This window comes from Amblyomma mixtum, chromosome 5 (assembly GCF_055824585.1).
Source record: "Amblyomma mixtum isolate Tamu chromosome 5, ASM5582458v1, whole genome shotgun sequence".
In the NCBI taxonomy this organism is placed as follows: Eukaryota; Metazoa; Arthropoda; class Arachnida; order Ixodida; family Ixodidae; genus Amblyomma; species Amblyomma mixtum.
Genome location: NC_143016.1, coordinates 118224241 through 118242153, shown reverse-complemented (window position 1 = coordinate 118242153; position 17913 = coordinate 118224241). Strand labels below are relative to the sequence as shown.

At 44.3% G+C, this 17913-nt stretch overlaps 1 pseudogene across 1 annotated transcript; it reads right to left on the bottom strand.

The window, feature by feature from the left end:
* Positions 1-8400: 8400 nt before the first annotated feature.
* On the bottom strand, positions 8401-12800 carry LOC149343458 (uncharacterized; annotated as a pseudogene). Its single transcript, XR_016282712.1, has 3 exons — positions 12738-12800; positions 10553-10992; positions 8401-8896 (listed from the first exon to the last, which is right to left on the bottom strand). The product of XR_016282712.1 is annotated as an uncharacterized LOC149343458 (transcript).
* Between the last annotated feature and the right edge of the window lie 5113 nt (positions 12801-17913).

The window sequence follows — 17913 nt, the reverse complement described above, 5'->3', positions numbered from 1 at the left end:
TTTCGTGCATTTTAAGGTATAAGGCGGCGTGTTTATTGGGCATTGGGCGTACTTACGCAAGAATTTTTGTAATGACACACACTCGTAGCATGGTGGAAGTATGCGGTGCTTTGACTCGGTGCACAGTAAATTGGAACGTAGCGGAAGGCTACAGGCGAATAGGGCTGTGTCCCCGTACCTTTCTTGACTTAGCGCGTGCATCTTTTCAAGATGACTGGAACAGCTTTTTATGATCGCGTTTTCAGCACGAGAGAACCCATTCATAGCCTCCCTGAAGGGAGGAGAGCATCAAGAACCGGGGCCGTGTTTCAGAGGCTTGAGGAAGATAGATATAAGGTAACGCAGTTTTACTGAAGCTGCACCGATACATATGTCCACATGTCTTAATAGACTGCATGGTTTATACAAGTAGGTCTCTTTTTTTACCATTTGAGACAAAATTATCACGGCAAGTACATTTTTGAAGTCATATGTTTGATGAACGCGAAAATTACTGTGGCACTCAAGCATGAGCAGTGAATGTATATAGAGCAACACTCGAGTTCAGGTTGACCTAAAGGAAATAATAATTTGCAGAGCTTACCCTGCTTTATGAAAGTCTACGTCATTACCAGCGCCAAGAACTACAAAGCGCTGACAAATATCCCGGGCGGCTGGTATTTGTCAGCAAATTCATCACAGTGAAACAAACAAGGAGTACTGGCTGCGTCGATGCATCTTATTAATAAGGAACACGCATTTAAGATAATGGCTTAAGGAAGCCCTCCGCAACCCAAAGCGAAAGTGCTCCCTTTTCAGAGAATCATGATGGCGGTATCAGTGGTAACTTGAAACTGAAGTTTGCAAACCACGTGATTCACTATCTCCAATGTTTGCGAGCAACTTGACAGCGAAGGGCATCGTTGTGCAATATTATGTTAGCCAGGCACGGCTGGGAGTAAGTTCCGCCTTAGTTGGAACTGTACAAGCTGGACAGCCGGCGCAATTTTACATTGTTTAAACAATGCACTTGCAAGCTTCTAGTACGTTGCATTGATGCCACAAGATATTAGAAGTCGACTGCGGGAGTTTTAAGTAGCAAGATTGACTTCCGTAGAGAACAAAGGTGAAGAGAGGATGAACTATGTTTGAAGCGATCAGGATATGGGAGAGAGATCGCATGCAGTATATTTAAGTCTCTGCAGCCAGAACAAGCTCTAAACAAAACAAAAACAAAAAGAACAAAAACAAGAAGAGCTGGTTACGGATGATCTAATATAGGACGCTACATTCCAGAAAATGGACGCAAGCGCATGGTTTACATATTCACTTATTTGGAATATCATATATAACGGTAGTCGATTAACAACTTTTGAACGTGCCTCAAAGAAGGTTTCGCTGACTGCCTGGAGTAATCATCTCTCTTTCGCTGTCTTAACCTGTGTAATGCTTTGAGTTAATAACAATGAAATGTTGAAACACACGGCTGAGAAATAATTCTTTTTCTAGTGCAGTAATTGTGGGTTAGTGAGCCCCAATAGTTTTGCTCAGGAGTTCCTGGCACCGAGGGAGCGAGGGCGGATTCATGGCCTGCTCATTTGAGGGCGGGTCGATGAGTACGTATTTGTTAACCTTTCTTCGTTCAAGACACCAGGGTTATGGCAGTTTGCGCAGTGTAAAACTCTCACTTTAAGGATGGTGCACCTCAATGTTCCTCTTGACGTCCTGTTTCTGGAAGTTACGCGAATTACTTCTCAAGATTACTTCACATTCGGCATGAATCACAAAGTAGATATCACGAGAAACCTATAATTACGAAAATGAACGTTTTTGACAGAGCTACAAATTCCGGCCTCGTCTGGCCCGATGAAGGAGACGCGACAGCCGTAAGCGCTCCCTGTGTCCCTTCCTTTCCAATTCAGCGCAGGGGATTCAAAAAGCGAAGGATTATATCCGCCACATTCAGAAGTGTTATTTGCCCCTTGCACCAGGCAATTCCTTGGGACTCGCCTTCAGCCTACACGGCTACTATGCTCCACACACCTAGTCGCCGGCACACTTTGTGAAATTTCCTCACTGAGAACCTGCTGAACCCGAGCCTTTCCTATTACCACATTCTCGCCGATACCAGCGATGACGCCATCTGCTGTGTGTGAGTGAATAATACAACCGTCACGGCAGTAAAAGGATTTGGAGCTCGTGTCGCAGAAACTCCTTCGTCATCGTCGGATTAGCGTAGGTGTCGCTGACCGTGAGCTAAAAATACACGAAAATATCCCAGAAAAGGAATTTAGGAGGCTGTTGGGCCACCTAGGTGACGTAACAATGTGCCATGATCTCAACCCACTCTCCGAATTTTGACCAAACTGCGTAACGAGGCATGTGGCAGTTCAGTTAATGATTGATCTCGAGAGACTGCTGGGGAAGATGAACCTGGGTGGCATAAGTGCCACCGGTGGCAGCTCCTGCCATAGCAGGACAGCGGCGCATCGCTTATGTGTTGCATCACGGCGCCAGGAGTGGTGTAATAACTTCCAAGGAACAGTGAGTATTCAGTAGACAATCACGAATTATGCATATATTGTGATGCCCATTAAGGCTATCTCGGCATACCTTAAGACAGAACCTAATTCTTTTCTCCAATTTTCATTGGAAGCTGTACTTTCGGCTTGGAGTGTTGTTTTGTCTTACTATTAGTTTTGCATGTAGCGCGGCAGAAAAGACGAGGAAGATCATAAGGACGAGACAAGCGCTACTCCCAAATGGTTTTATTGATAGAGGAAAAACAAATTTATAGTTCTTTTCCATGACCAAACACCGCAGGTATTCGAGCATATGACCAAGCAAACACCATGCACTCACCTGAGATAATTCCTAAAAAAATATACTCATTTAAGCAAAGCTTCACCCGAGGAGTTCTGACGCACTCCAACCCTTTTTTTTTTTCGGATGCGAAACACCTCTATCAACTCACGCCATAGGGCGTCATTGCCTCTTCCAATTACCTGCGGCTTTTTAGAAATGGTGAGCATTTTCGAGGCCATTTGCGAGACTTCCAGTGAACTACTAAGTTCGTTGGCGTCTCTTTCCGTAAGCATCTTTCATGTTCACGAAGGCGGCGATTCAGTGAACGTCCGGACTACCAATGTACACTTTTCCACATGGGAGTGGTATTTGATGAACAATCGCTACACTTCATGCAGCATATTTGTGTTCATGCTTCATTCCGCATTCTTCTTTCTTTTCATTTCACTTACCTTTCGGTAAAAGTTCTTAGGATTGCAGGGCGCCAAAAAGAAGAAAGACAATTTGTACTTATTGGCAACATTCATGTTGCGCGTCACATATGCGAACACCGTACTACATGCGGCTTTTCATTGATTTGCCTTTGTTTCCTTCCCTTCTCTGCAGCGTCCTTTGGTGAACTCTTATTCTTAATCTTTGCAACAAAGTTTCTGGAAAGGCACATAATAGTCATAAGAGAAACAGCTGATAGCAGCCTGACAAGATGACTTATTGGTAGCTTCTTCCACGCGCATGATTGAAACGGTACTTTTTACCGTCTTGTAGAGGGCCAAATCATACGGCATTATTTTGTTTTGGACACGAGGTTTGCAGCCACAGCAAACATGGCTTTCTAGAACCTGAATATGAAGGTCAAGGTGCTCTAACTTGTGTGTCGAAACATGATGCGTGATTTAGACTCCTTCCAAACTGTCTAGAAATAATCAAAACGTTTATCACGGAGTCGTGGTAGGCCGCCAGATGTTTTTTAAATGACTAAGTAATCGTCAACATACCTGCACTTTAATTTATTTGTCCGTATCTAAAAGATCATCTAAAAGTCGGTTAGTGGGTGGAAGAGAGGAAATTCTTTTACAAAACCGTTATCACACAAGATCGAATTGAAAAAAAAGGTCTGCTTTAAAATGTAACAGCAGTGGCGCTGATATAAAATTTAAGAAGCGACAGGAGGCTTTAAACAATACCAGTTGCGTTGTGAAAAGGAACCCCCCATTCTCTCCAATGCATGGAAGAACCCAGGAATATAGTCTTGGTTGGGCATGGAATAGAATTGGTTTTCAGCGTCAGTTGAGAACATATTACCAATGGGGCTGTTATTTTATACGTGTCCTGCTATCTAGTGCCAAATCGCGTTTCAAAAGGGCTTCTGGTACAGGCTATTCAAGAAGGTGAAGAGATACCGGATCAGCATTTTCTGCCAGGTGTCTCACTCACTTATAATAAATAAGAAATACACTTTTGTTGCGAAAGCAACACTACGCTAATCGCCGAGCCATTTCGCTGAGCCGAGGAAAGGCCATACTGCGCATGCGCGAAGAGCAGTGACGGAGCACAACTCTCCACCGCCTCTCTCTCTCTTCTCCGATGCGCAGTAGCGGCGCACAGCTAGCGTGCTGGGGCCGCTGGCACGCCAGCTCTTGCTACTGACGTCACTTGCTCTTCGCCCATGCGCAGTATTATCGTGCAAGAGCCCACAAAACGGCGAGACTGTGGGAAATGTAGCTCACGCAACAATATATGGGTGTACGCAGATGTTGTTCTCAAAAACCTCCATTTTAAGCCAGAGCTAAACCACAGCCAATTTTTGTTGCTAAAGCAACACTACGCTAGTCGCAGAGCCATTTCGTGGAGCCGAGGAAACACCATACTGCGCATGCGCGAGGAGCAGTGATGGCGCACAACTGGTGCACCGCCGCCGTCACTCTGCAGGTGACTCATAGGTGCCGCCGCCGTTCCTGCCAGTTGCGCATGCGCAGTAGCGGCGCATAGCTAGTGTTCCGGGGCCGCCGTCGCTGCCGAGCGCTCTCCATCGCCTCTCTCTCTTCTCCGATGCGCAATAGCGGCGCACAGCTAGCGTGCCGGGACCGCCGGCACGCCAGCTGTGCGTAGTGTCGTCACTTGCTCCTCGCGCATGCGCAGTATGGTCGTGCAAGAGCACGCGAAACGGCGAGACTGTGGGCAATGTTGTTTTCGCGCAGATGCATGTTTTCGCAGTCCTCCAGAATTAACCAGAGCTTAACCACAGCCATTTTTACGTTTGTGGACTTGACCGGTGAAAAAGATTTGCAAGCTAGTTTCTTCGTAATCAGCTATGCTTTTTGCAAGCTTATTCAGCTCAAGTTTAGTGCAAGAGGAAACTGCTGCTCTGTTTACCTTACCACGCTTTCGGCTCGTTCTATAGGTGTTCTTCATGGCTTAGATGGCTTTTTCGTTCCACATCTTTGAATTTTTAAAACAGCGCAAAAGACAGGGACACAGATAGAAAAGACACACACAGCACTTTTCTATCGGTGTCCCTGTCTTTTGCGCTGTTTTAAAGAATCATGGTTCACTAACTAGCCTGCACGTCCACCCTTGTAAACATCTGTGAAGTTTGCGCCACAAAACCCCCTTATCAGTCTGCAGTATCCGAAGAGAATTTGTCCTTGAAATGGGCGACAGCATGGCGCACTCAGTCCCTGCGTCGCACCGCGTTCTTTGAAGCTCTCCTTGCGAGGCTGCCCACACCATCGAGAAGGAATCTTTCTTGGTCTGCGGATTGTGCTCTGGTAGCCAAACACCTGTTCAACGGCAGGAGCTGCCGCGCGGTGGTTCTTTGTCTCGTACTGTATTTGCATCCTCCCTCGATGAAACTTACGATTCGTCCGTGATGAGTGCTCCGTCAAGCGTCTTCGGTCCTGCCTTCTCCACAGGATTCTTCAGGAACTTCGGAAGCTGCAGCAAAAATACATCGCCACCAGTATCCGTCGCCTGGCCAGCAATCTTCCCGAATTAACGCAGCTTCCCTTCAGCCATCCTTCTCGGGAAATTGGAGAAACAGAAGACACTTAGAAAGTCGTAGTAGGGCGGCACTTGTCGCCATATTTCGGAGCGCATGCGCAGGCGCTTTACATGATGCACAGAATGCAGGACACTCAAAAACAAGGTGGCCAATGCTGCAGCCACCAGCCACTTCCATTAGCAATATGGAAGTTGTCTTCTGAAGCACGCCGTTCAGGTTATGTGAGTAATTAATGGAGACGAAAAAATAGAAGTGGAAGGGGCACTGTGCTAGAAGTGGAGTCCAGTAATGCTGCCAGGAAGAGGTGACCTTTTAAATGTTAACTGTACTTAAATGCAATAAAAATTTTGTGTTGCTGCGCCAACCAGCCGGGCCAAGTCCCACAAGCCGCTAATGGCTTCGATGGGCTTGATGAATACTGTAACTATGGGGAAAATAAAGATATTGTAGCGTGGCGGCCAGCCGAAGAATGAGACGTGGTGAACTATGAAAAAGAGATAATTTTAATGGCCGCTGGCCTAGCGCGAGCGCTCCGTCCCGCGCCACTGCCAGCTTTGTCTTCGTCACAATATTATTATTTATATCTCTGCACAAGCCGCCAATGGCTTAGATGGGCTTGATGAATACTATAACTATGGGGAAAATAAATATATTAGTATTTATTTTCTTGCAGAAATAATGAAGAGCAGTTGGGCATCGCCAGCGCGTGCAATACTTACAACACAAAGCCGTTGCTTCTTACTGTATTGCCATGAGCATCGAGAGTAGAGAAACTTGTATGAGTGTGGCAGAGAGTCATGTCGGCTGGCCAGATGAGAATCATTGCGGGGATAAATGTGCAAAATCTGGCACATGACAGAGTTTATTGGAGATTTGTGGAAGAAGCCTTTGTCCTGGAACGGATCTACCTGCCTCATGTTGATGGCAGTGATGATGAGTCTGAATTGCAAACGTAATTCAGTAATGTACAGCGCACTATATCGTTGAGTCATTCCGGACAAGGCAGTAATTTGTACTGTCTTCGCGCGTCATTCTTTGTCCGTCAAATTGTGCACTTAAATTTTAATTCGCGAATAATTAGTTTCGCTGATGCGTACTTCAAAAAGCAAAAAATTAGCCACTACGCCGGACAACGTTAACACCTTAGTCTGAGGGTAAAACTATGTGGCTTGCGGTGACGGCACTGTCAGTGATTGCATGGGACCGCGAGCGGAGATTTTTATTTTCTGTCGCGTAGCGGTTTCTGACTGTGTTTTCTAGCCGGAAGCCTGCTGGTAACTTAAGTCATGGAAGCCAGTCCAGGGAATATTTTCACGAAACAGCACTCGATGAAAGGTCGACAGGGTAAGAACATGGTGGCACATCCTCTAACATTAAATACAGCGTTGTCACAATGTCAATTCTTCTCGCGGTATGCAGAATGGGTCGACGGACGCCGTGATTGCTGCGATGAGGCATAGGTTTTGAGGAAAATCTTTCCGTGAAAGGTAAACTAAGTCGCGCCCTTAAAGGAACACGGAAGACATCTGCCTCGCGATGAGATGAAGAGGACCAGACGTATTTGGCAGCAGAAGAGCACAAAGCCCTTCGTTGTCTACCGATCTCGGGTTGCTGCTTCGGGAGGTCTCGTCTTTTACTACGGTTCCTCTAACAGAAGCTTCTCAATACCCGACACACGGGAAAGGTTCATAAGAGTAACTAACTGCCGCATCTGCGAGAACGCCATGCACGAAGATATGGGAAACAGCTGAGGTCGTTTTGTTATGATTTTGGAGGGAGAATATGAAGAAAAAGAAAATGATGAAATGCACAGAACGACAGTTGTCACCTAGCACTTCTTCCTATTGTACGTGTCTGTATTGAATTATGTGCCTCAACACCTCATATTCCCATGGGGCCCTTGCTTCTTACTCAGACCTTACATGGGCATGCGGAAAGCGCCAGTAGAGCTTCGGGCATGGGGCCGCAATTGAATGCTGTAAGGCAATTGCTGTCTTTCTATCCGGTGTGCTAGTAATGGTGGTGTAAGCACTTCGCAATTATTATTCCGTACAATTTGAGATCGCTGGAAGAGTTAGTAGAGGTATCGAATGGCATTATTTTCTGAAAAACAAACTATTACATGGAGCAAAGTTCAGCTGAAGGTTGTATTTTCTGTGGTGATTTTGTGGTGATAAACAAAGAAGGTAGCCCTGGTCTAAAGCGCACACTCGCCGGACTGGCCACTACACGGTGGTTTTGCTTAACGTTTACAGATTTTAATTTCAGAACACGTGAGCGAGACATCGTGCGATCTGTGCAGGTGGATTGTACAGAAAGGGGGACACTACGTACGTGATAGAGCTGAATATCTAGACGACTAGTTAACTGAAACAAAGTAATCAACTTTTTCTTCCTGATTTTATGAGGTAAGATGCGATTGCGAGATTTCTTGCTGGGAGTATTAAAGGTGAGCCCTGTTTTTAAGTTTCTTTAGTCGGCAATGTGACTACAAACATCAAGCGTTAAAAAAATGCACCGCATCATTTTTGTTTCAACTGTTTTATTTATAGGAAACAAAGTGCGTATCCAACGAATTTCTGTATCCCGCGCCCCCCTCTAGTTAAGGACTGGTGTTCCACGTTGGGAGCTGTTTAATTAGAGTGATTTACATACCACGCAAAGAGAATCTAAACCGAATTAACTTTTTACTGCTATAGACTTCTTAGCCGTGAAGGGCTATGTGAACCCTTGGAAAGCTTCCCTTGTGTTAGAAGCAAAACAATCTCATACACACTAACATTGTAGCTGGACAAAAGTGCCGCTTTATGTCTACTCTATCCTCTGGCCGCCTCCTTTGATCGGCGGTATGATTCGATGATGGACTCGCTCCAAGGCAGCATAGAGGCAGGGTCGGTGAGAAAAACTTGCAGCTTGAACAAGGCCTGTTCCACGTACTTCCTTGATGCGTCCTCTAGTTTGTTAGCTTCCTCCTCGCTGAGCGTCCTGTTAGTGTAGCCGCCGATCAGCTCAACTAGTGGCCCAATCAAGGGAGTCAATACGTAGGCGTCCCATTTCACGGGAACAGTGAAGTTGAGCTGATAGTCTTGAATCTCGAGCATCTGGTTCTTTCTGAAAGAATTAAAAAATATTTACTGTATTCAGGGACCAGTGGACGCTTAAACATCTACAGCCTTCTATTTCCCTCCAGGCATTCCATGAAAAAGAAATTTCCATTGACCTGCTGTACTCTAGGATAGAGCCTAAGTGCTTTCTGTAACCGACATATTTCAATCATAACCGATTATTTGCTCTTTTAACAAAAAAACTGTGCAAAGGACGGGTTACAGAAAGAAGCACGCGGGACGAACACAAACTACAACTTCTTAATTGCGCCAAAGCCTCCTTTCCTTCTCAAACAAAGTGCACGAGCATTGCCTTTCGCGTTGGCGCGTTAGAAAGGTTGTTATTCTGCGCTTATGCCGTGTTCTTCTTTTCCGTGTACCGTCCTTTAAGCAGGCTTTTGTTTGAAGAACGTCGCATCAGCAAGCCCCCATTGCACTCTTCCTATTATCCGCACGGCCCGCACCGTAGTGAACTGGAATTCTCTGTCCCCTACGGACCAACACTTACTTATTTGACACGAGCCACGCTTTGTATCTGAATGCATGTGTTTTTATTTCCTCCCTCTTTGTAGACTGCTAGTTGCCATGTGATTTTTCTGACTTATTCTTTCTGTATGGTGCCCGTCTCGCTTGTACCTAACCGTGGTCTGCAGTATTAAATAAACAAATAAATAAATAAATAAATAAATAAATAAATAAATAAATAAAAATAAATAAATAAATGAATAAATAATTAACTAACTAAATAAATAAATAAATTGACGCTAACAATACACTAGTTATTTTCGCAAGGCTGCAAAATAAAACACACAGGCAGAAGTGATAATTTTGGCTCTGGCTCTTTGTGTAGCTTATGAATCGTATCAGACACTGTTCCTTCATGATTTTTTTAAACACTGTTAATATCATTCTTATCTAGAGCTGCGGTGCCCGCACTTTACCCCGGCATTATACTGATGCAAAATGTGATTTCTCCCGTCATATCTTGTAATTTTGTCGAAACTATTACTTGCCCTGTCTTTGATAGCAGTAACTGACCGTCATCGCTTTCTTGCTACCCTCCCTGTTACCAAAGATAAAAAAGAAAGCAGGAGTCGTGATGATAACCCTTAAAATGGCAGTTTTAAATATGAACACGCTTGCTCAGCATTCAAAGGGGACATAACAGGGCTACAAACACTCGCTCAATCGCAGTGAAAGAGCTACTAGGGGCCCCGAACGTCAGTTTTTTTGTTTGTTTTGAAAGAGAAAGGCTTACAGCGCTGTTTCTACGAAGGTGACGTAACGACTAGCTCAACTTTCCGATTTATCATTTTTTTAGTGCTTATGGCCATTGTTAATTAGAGAGTGAAGGTAATGGAAGGAAAAAATTAGATTTGCAATATTCGCGTTGGAACTAAGCCAAAAAACTGCAGGCGAAAAGTAGACCTTTCTCTCTAGAGAGCAACCGAAGAAGCTTCACACCACGACTGAAGAAGCTTCACACCACTTTTTGTCGGTAATTTTTGTCAATGAATAAAGAAATTTCGCTGTTATGTGTCTATTAAACATGCTTACTGAGGCATCAAAGCGGTTTTCATAGCTAGATCTTGTCGAAGTTATAATAGGTGCCAACCTGCTTCTCTCAGACACGGAGTAGACGACCGTATAATTTGGTACTCACTCACGAACTTCCAGAACGACGTCTACTTCTTGAATCCGGATGTCGATTCGGACATCAGCCCAGGCGCTGCTGGCGAAACCTTACCGTGATGTTCTCGAAGGTGAGGGCTACGCGCGCCACGAGGCCACAGTCCTCGAAGATAGCAAAGTTGTTTCCGCCCCTTCGCAAGGACTCGAGCCCGTCGACCGTTGCGTTGTAGATCTGGTACCTGGAATCACCCCATGTGACGTCTTCAATGTCTGTGAACACGACGGGATCTAGTTCCGATGCGAGCACGATGCGTTTGATGCAGTAGCCGAACAAACCCCACGACGTCGGGTCAGGCCAAGGAGTAGGCGGGTAATACCTGTGCCCTAAACCTTCCTCGAGTGGGTAGTCTTCTATGCGGTTTACAAGCAGTGACTGCCCAAACCGTTCATCTGCCCGAAGATTCTTCACAGCTGAAAGTATCGAAGACGAAAAGGTGCTGCTATTGGGCGCGGCAGCAAAGTTCATAAAACAGAGAAGCACTGAATTATCACTTCAATATTGAGCAAAAGAGAGAAAGATATCAAAGCTTTTAAAGACAATGAAGCCATGCCGAAAAAAAACATAGAAGAAAACAGCGGACGAAGGTAAATAAAAAAATCGCTATGTAAACGCTTCATTCAGCAATGCTATGATAAATTGTTTTATTCTTTGGTTTGAACTTCCGGCAAAAGTGAGATTATATACTTTTTTTGCGTTGTATTCATGACAGGAATTGTGCTTAAAAACACTAGACTACCACTATGAACGCTGCGTTTGTTATCGACTTTACTTGTTATTTTAATGCCAGACTGAGAGCTCCTTTAGGAAACATATCTAGAGTTCGAGTGCTTTATGTTGCATTCAACACCCTAAAGCTGTACTTGAGCTACAAGAAGTGGTAGCGGAGATATCCGGATTGACTTCGACCACTTGGGGCTCTTCGAAGTGCACAGATATCGCAGTGCCCAAAGGTATTTCGCCTCCATCGAAATGTATCTGCCACTTCCGGGATTTGTTCTTCTGACCGCCACCTGAGCTGCCGGACGCTCAAGCCGCTTCAGTGGGTTCTCGAACGTCAGGAACACTGACCTCAACATCACCAACAACGCAGCAAAAAATTCCGCTATCAGTCTCAACCCGGCCTACTGTCATTTTTTGCAGAAGCGCGTTTTGACAGTAGGCATTGCGAGCAATGCTGTTTTGCTTTCTTTTTCTGGCTCAAACGGTTGTCTTCGACGTCGGTTGTGTTGGGTTTAGGGAATTTAACGTCCCAAAGCGACTAAGGTTATGAGGGGCGCCGTAGTGAAGGGCTCCGGGAATTTCGACCAGCTGGGGTTCATTAACCTGGACTCACATCGAACAGCACACGGGCCTCTAGCAGCCGAGCACCATAACCACTGAGCCACCACGGCGGCCGTTTCTTCGACATACCACAATGTCATCCTCTTACAGCTGCTGGCCTTATCCAAGGTGCAATGGAAATGCGAAGTATTACTGCCTTCACGTAAATGAAAATAAACGTAATCTTTCCCCTGATTTTCATTATTTTATTTTCTAGTGCACTTGAACCCGAATGACTTCCTGGTAATTCGTTAAATTCAAGTTTGGAGGCGGTCGGTATGACGAATTTTTGTTTTTCGGTTGACACAGGCTTAAACCTATGACAACGTGGAATTTTTAAGCAAACACAGTAAAGGCGTTTTGCAGTAAAGGTCTCCGTCACTGGAAACGTTCAGCGTAGATTTTCACCCACCTGACCTCCTTATGCTTGCGTACGGATGCCGTCATCATGCACGTGCTATTGGTGTCGGGTACTACGTTTTGAATTCTTCTTTTCACCTCTGCACTTGTATATTAGCTTAGCTTATGGGGTTTTAACGTCTCAAAGTGACTCACACTATGATTGACGCCGTAGTGAAGGCCTGTGGAAATTTAGACCACGTGAGGTTCTTTAACGTGCACTGACATCACACAGTACATGAGCTTCTAGAAATTTGCCTCCATCAAAATTCGATCTCCGTGTCAGTAGCTGAGCGCCATAATAACTGAGCCACCATGACGGGTCCACTTGTCTATCAGTCGGTTACGGTAAAACTGATGAATTTAAATAAAGGAATCCTTCTGGAGATGATTATAAACAGTCTTGAGCAAACACAAAACAAAACAAAATACTCACATCCAATTTTAGTGCCGTTAACAGCGTACAGTTCCAGCATGCCGAGGAATTGGTACGCAATCTTGTGTAAGTGCTTTGTCGACCCTGTTCTTTACAGAGCGCTTGGCGAACCACGCGGCAATATCGAAGAAAAGGTTGGTGTCTCCCCACTGCCAGATATCGACTTCGGGTTCATTATTCTCGAAGCCGAATACTTGAAGCACAGGGTTATTTGGGGCAGGCCTGCGCGAAGGAAGAAATTGTTGCTTCAGTTTGTAAGACACCGATGCCTTAGAGACGCATGCGTAACCGTGTGCATCGCGGCGATGCATCTAGTTGAACGGAACTTTGTGATACCCAGGTTATTAAATCTTAAGTGGAGCATCTGAAAACTGAGGTGCACGTATTCAGTAAATGGTTAGACAAAAATGGGCCCAGCACCGTTGTATTGATCATACACCTTTGTAGAAAACGATTTGCTGAAACGGGTGTTTCATTCGTTAGGCGCACAATGCTGGTGTCAGTTTTATCTGGCGAAAGTCCTGTTCAAATGTATTCAACTTCAGTTTACGCTTTTTCAGCAGGAGCAAATTCAGACATTTTTCCTGCCCATTGCTTTTAATGTTGTTTGATAGGTCTCTGAAGGGGCAGCTAGAAAATACGGCTGCAAGTTCCCAGCCAGAAATCCATTGCACAAAGCGACATTTGATAACATCAGGGTGAATTTCTCAGCTGACGTTGAAACCAACTGTGATGTGGCGTTTGAAAGTTTCATAAGATTACGCTTCCTGCCTTGAAAGTGCGTTTGCGTCACACAGACAGAACGTTGCAAAACGTAGATCAAATATTAGGGAGTTTTGTCTTGTTCTTAATAAGTATAAGGAGAATTGGTTTTCGGTGCAACCAGAGCAGTGGCTTTCGAAGGAAGTTCTCCATTATTACGTTTTTATTGCAGCGGGACGGTCGAATTGCCACAAATCATCGGACGTTAGCTCATAGCCACAGAGCTGCGTTAAAGGGACGCATTGGAGAAACTGATGTTGCGCTCTATTGATAATATCAAGCCCTAGAATGCGCCCCTCGCCGCTTTTGCTGTGCTGGGGAGCGCACAGCGCACTCAGTGTCCACTGTTGGTCTAAAATGCCAATGCATTCGCCTTAGTTTCCTCGACCTTAGGGAGGCGTTATACCGCCTCGACTGTCTGCCTTATCACTTTCATGTACGGGAATATAAAGTTGCCATTTCCGCAGTCATCAGCTTTGAATTCGTCAGTCGTCGACGGCTGCACTACTATGGCAATTTCTGTCAACCTCGCGAAAGTGCAGAACGAGCGTAATGTACAAGTTGTGTGACGACAGATGGTGACGTTGTTAACGGGCCCCTATCTTGTGTGTCAGTTGTGGAAACGAGTGTAAGCGACTTTAAGGTTCTCTATTGACATAAAGTATTAATTCATCTATTGGTCACACAGCAATAGAAGTCGATACAATTAAAACTCTTCGTGCATATTTTCATCAATATATATTCTGGGATGTTCATGTAGATAATGTTATTTCTCGAATTTCAACGACCGTGCGTATACTAGCTAAATTCAAATATTTCTTACGTCCTGCTGTTAACATTCATTTATTTAATCCATTATTTACGTCTAGTGTGAATTACTGCTTTCTTGTTTGGGATAACACTATACTTACAAATTTAAATCAAATTCACATTCTAAAAAGAAAGCCATTCGAATCATCGCAGGTGTTGAACCGAATACATAAAGCAGAAGTCGTTTCCCGAAGTTCGAAATACTTGCATACATAGCCGTTATTATTTCACCTGGTCCAGAAGATATAAACAAGATCTCCATAGCGATGAGGCCCTTATTCCATCCCTAGCAAGCTTCAGTTTAAGAGAAGGTAGGTTGACATCTCGGTCGCCAGAAATTTATAAGGTTCCTTTTTTACACAGAAATTTTAGCCGTCAAATGTTAGAGTATTCCCTTGTATCGTTACTTAACTATCCACACAGTCATACTATCAATTTAGAAAATATTATGAGGTCTATGTTGAAGACTTTTTTTGCGTTATAAAAGAGATTATACCTACACTAAGAATTGTATAATGATGATGTATCTTTTTTTCTATCCTGTATATGTGTATTGTGCCTATGTAATCTTCCGATATGAAAATGCAATATTTTTAATTTAGGTTCAGTTCATGTAGTGCGTTTGACATCTATTTTCTGTATAAAGTTGGTCCTTAAAATTAAGCACTATAAATGTAAATATGATGTACAACCACTGTGTGCCTTGTACAGAGGGGCTTTAACCTCGTAAAGTGAACTATTTTTCTCTCTTGTTCGAGCCCTTGCCGCTTTGACGGAAATAAATCATACTGAAACTGAAACAACGATGATGAAAATGGCGGTGATGAACTGTCCTTTTCCTTTGTGCCACTGCGGTCGGTAAGACCTCCTGTACTTTCATGTCGCAACTATCAGCTAACTCGAATGGCGCTGTCTTCAAGCACACCAGTTTATCTCCTTGTGGCTGGCGCCATTTTATGCCAGAAATAGGGGCAGCGACACGATGAGCTTACTGCTGTGGCGATGGCGGTATGGTCCACGGTGTGAGGCGTGGGATCTGCGCGCTTTGTGACGGCTTTATGTACATATATTACACGCGCCAATGGCATTTTTTTAAGCTTTATACGACACGGAAGGAAATTTCACCTTTTCAGACCACAATTCTCGATGTTAAGTTCGACTTTGACTTGGCCTTTTTTAAATGATATGGAAATGTGTGAGCTGATAAAGGGAACTAAAAACATTGCAGGCATAAAATGCATATAAGCGTGGCATGGAGCGTAATGTGCTTGTACAAATATCAATGCAGAAATGTTATTTGGTGCCAATTTTCTTTTTTGGTGCTCCATCAAAAAGAAGAAAGAAAATTTTTGGTGAATTTAGAATATGATTTGCGAAACCCACTAATATCGATAAAATACGACCAATGTATTATTGTGGAAAAACTGACGTGCTCATTCTTTCACGTATATCGTCATTCTGAAGTGGCGGATGAAGATGCGTATTCGGAATCGGGCGTCCATCAGAGCCGACCTCATTTTGCCGCGGTAGCCGATGATCAATGACCCTCCTTCTACCTGAAGCACGGTGGACAGGCCGCAGTCCGTGACATTCAAAAAGTTGCGGCAGCCCCTGCGAAGGTTCTCCAGTCCGGAGATCTCGCCCTCGGTGAGAGAGATATGAACAGTATAGAAGCCGCCGACTTTCTCGTAGATGTCCGCCAGTGGGAAATGATTGAAGAGAGGAGACGACAACACTTTCTTGATCCCGATGTCCGCCAACGTAATGTGGTGAACGCAATGAGCACCTAGAAAAAATAAAGCGCGTAACTTTTAGCCAGCATCATCATCAGCAGCAGCAACATCAGCACCAGCATTAGCACCAGCCGCCTGACTATGCCCACTGCAGGGCAAAGGCCTATTCCACTTTTAGACAAATGTGAGAAAAGACAGCCGGTTAAATATTGTGTCACTCTTTTACTGAGTGAAACCTGTGGCGCCGCGTAGCTCGCAAAAAGTTTTTAAAGCATGGCTTGCGGTAACGGCAGTTTTCAAACCTCGTTTTGGATACCAGCATTCACACAAGCATTTAAAGGCGGCATGAAATCCACTTAGTCGGTCTCCAGTTAATCGTTGGAGGCTGCCCAACGCATGGCAATTTTCTACAGAAAAGTCTTCTTAAATCCGCTACAAAAGCGGTAAATATTTGCCGCTTACAATGCTACAGCGTTTAGCTGTTGACAAATTACAATGCTTAGCTGTGCACATTGTCCATAATTCGAGGCCTCCCGAAGCTGGCACCATTGGCCATGTGGAACCGGCTATCACTTCTATTTTGAGCGGCACCGCATCTTAAATTTGGCGATGATTTTTCCCTGGGCTTCCTCCTAACTTCGGTTGCAGCATTACGCCATAGAGAAATGTTTAGAGAGTATGCTTTTGTTTTGCGCTCTATCAGTGAGTGCTGCATGCTCGGTTGTCCACACTAACTTGGCTTTGATAATGAAGGTGATGCAGCAAGGCTACAGAATGCGGCATACCGATAAGATGAGGAACCGGGTTTAGGTCTCATTCCGATTTGAGGAGCGGTGCAGTAATTGAAGCCTGTACATAGGGAAGGTTTGCCTTTTGTGATCCTCGGCTCTAACTTATGATTCCACGAATATTCTCGATGAGTATTCTTCAAAAACGATTTTGAAGACGTTAGGATTACGGTGATTAAAAACCATAGGTTTAGTTTGACAACTATATTTGATAAAAATTTGATTACTTGCTTTGTGTGCTTTAGGTAAGTGATGCTCTAATTAGGGGCATAGCAAATCTTAACTCAGAGGAATAGAACACTGTAGCAATGATTTTTCACAAGTATTACACATTGCTCCGCAGGGATGAGGTAATCGAAGGCACTATTCGTCATTTTTGAGAGGCTTTAAGTATAAATCCATGTGCATGCTTTCACTTAAACCATTTCTCGATCGCAGAAAGAAAAATTAGCCTCACAGGTTTTAACATCACCCCTCTTTCATGAAATCCCAATGGATTTTTTGCTACCCTATAAATAACTTTCAATACGCGGAAGGATTAGCAATGTCATTGCTTTGATAATCTCGAAAGCTACGCGGAGATTCGAGCATGAGCAGTGAACACAAATGTTGAGTCAAGAAGAATTTTGGGATGTTTCACAGGCAAGCTTTAAAATGCACATAAATAAATTTGCAATAGAACATGGCACCACGAGACAGCTGAGTACTCTCTATAATGGACCTCAACTTTAGACTTCTTTTAATAAACGATTCGTACCGAAATGAAACAATATGCGCTAATTATGAAAGGATATCAAGAGTGAAAGTTATTTTGACCTATGAAAAAGAATGTGTAAAGCTTACCATCCGTGGTGACCATGCCGGTCGCTGACAGAACCAACCACCACAACCCGCTGACTAATATCAGTAGTGGCTTGTGTTTCCCACAACGTTCAACGTGGCCTAAGAAAGGGGCCATATTATTTTGGCTGATGCAGCTTGTAAGGAGCACGCGTTTAGCAAAGGAGGCGAGGTAGGACTCCGCAACCCAGAATGGACTGCTGCCTTTTTATAGACAGCCGTCCGTGGTATCACCGGCCACTT